Genomic DNA, 1736 nt, shown 5'->3' on the forward strand with positions numbered 1-1736 from the left:
TATAAAAGTACCTTTTTAAGTGCTTATGAGATTGTCAAACTCCCCTAAAGAAAATTTCTGTTACTGCATGCTTTAAACAGTAATGCGGGCAAAGATGATGTGGGTGGGACCTCAACAAATTCCAGAATTCAAATTTGGATTCTCTCATAGTTCCTTTTATCTCATTTTCCTCTCAACACCACATCTCCACTATTGGATTAAAAAATAAATAATTTACATTCAATGTTTTATAAAATTATCATTATATTCATATATTGCATAAAAAGGGGGGGGGAGAGGGTGCACGTCTATTTTTTTTAAAGGGAGACGTGAACACCGCTAAATGTGGCTTTAATCAAGACGATTGATAAAAATCAACATCTGATTTGGAATCTAAAAAAATGGAGAGACCCAGTACTGGTTCCATTTTTAATATGATACCTTCCCACGAAAATTATCAATACAACCATTCTATTATATTACAAAATCAATACCACGGTAATATCGTCATTCTATTAAATTACAAAATTCCTATTTAGTCATGTGTGACTAAAAAAGAATTTTTCTTAGGAAAAAACTTAAGTTAAGTTGCTTATATTCATTTTGTCAAATTCTTCAGTCACATGTTGTCATATGTGCTTTTTTAATTTTATGTGAATTTATTGTTAAATAGTAATAATTAAAAATATTACAATCACTTTTCTGTCATTTTCTCTATGGTTTTTTTTTTAAAACAAGGCGAACGATTGTACAATGCAATTCATTTCTTCCGTTGAAAAAAGAAAAGAAAAACAATTCATTTCTTCGGGCATAACCGGACAGAGGGACAAGATAGTAAATTAAAAAAGTTCGGGTTCGGTGTTCAATCTAAATGGGTCTTGCTCCTATATGAATAGGATCTTATTTTAATTTCCTTTTGCCGTCTTCATTTATCGCCGCCTCCATGGTTTCTTTTTCTTTCGTGTGATTCAGAACAATTGTGCGATGCTTCTTCATTTTCGTTGGAGTTCTAGGCCTTATTCGTTGCCGAATACAACAAAAAGAGGGAAAGCCATTGAAAAACGATCCATCTCTGTTTTGATTTTCTCTTCTCTGCCTTGTTGTTATTCTTACCAAAGGCCTGATGCCACGTCGCCGGTAGCTACGAAGAGCTGTGACCGGCGGTGCTATGATCGGACTAAGAGTGACTTCTCTGTTTTGCATTTTGAGAGGAATCCGTGGATCTCTCATCTATTGATCATTCAGAGCCGATTTGTGTGATTACATTCTTAAAAATCGTGGTTAATTCGTTTATTATTTAATTAATTTTAGGGATCTGAGATAGTGAAGTCGATGATGATAGCACTTATATTTTGCAAGTGCCATCTGAAAGTGTTGATTGATGGAAAACGCAGAGTTGTTTCTGAGACTTCCTTCTCTTCAATTCTAAGTCCACATTTCCATCGAATGAACTTTGGAGAAATATTGTGAACTGAAATCACTAATTTTTTCTTTGGCAACAGTTGAAATTACTAAATTAGAACTATAATAATCCTCTGTTTATGCTTCTTTGTCAATTTTCTTAAAACTTATTTTTGCATTATTATTAAATTGCTTAGTACAGTATTGTTCATTTTCGGTTTCTTTGTCAAGTTATGTGTTAAAACAGCCCAAGGCACCAAAATCAGACTCTGCCTCTCGTGAGCTCATTCCAATCATTATTCCTGTTCTACATCGACAAATGAGCATATGGCTCAGCACTGTTCTTAGATAAAAGG

The 1736-nt window shown here is 33.8% G+C and overlaps 1 non-coding gene across 1 annotated transcript; it reads left to right on the plus strand.

Annotated features, from left to right (window-relative positions):
- Positions 1 to 1096: 1096 nt before the first annotated feature.
- LOC114755627 (small nucleolar RNA snoR2/U65) lies at positions 1097 to 1247 on the plus strand. The gene has a single exon (XR_003741329.1). It is a non-coding gene; the product is annotated as a small nucleolar RNA snoR2/U65 (small nucleolar RNA).
- Positions 1248 to 1736: the final 489 nt, after the last annotated feature.

This window comes from Neltuma alba, unplaced genomic scaffold (genome assembly GCF_004799145.2).
Source record: "Neltuma alba isolate B1F8T4 unplaced genomic scaffold, ASM479914v2 tig00010294_pilon, whole genome shotgun sequence".
Classification (NCBI taxonomy): domain Eukaryota; kingdom Viridiplantae; phylum Streptophyta; class Magnoliopsida; order Fabales; family Fabaceae; genus Neltuma; species Neltuma alba.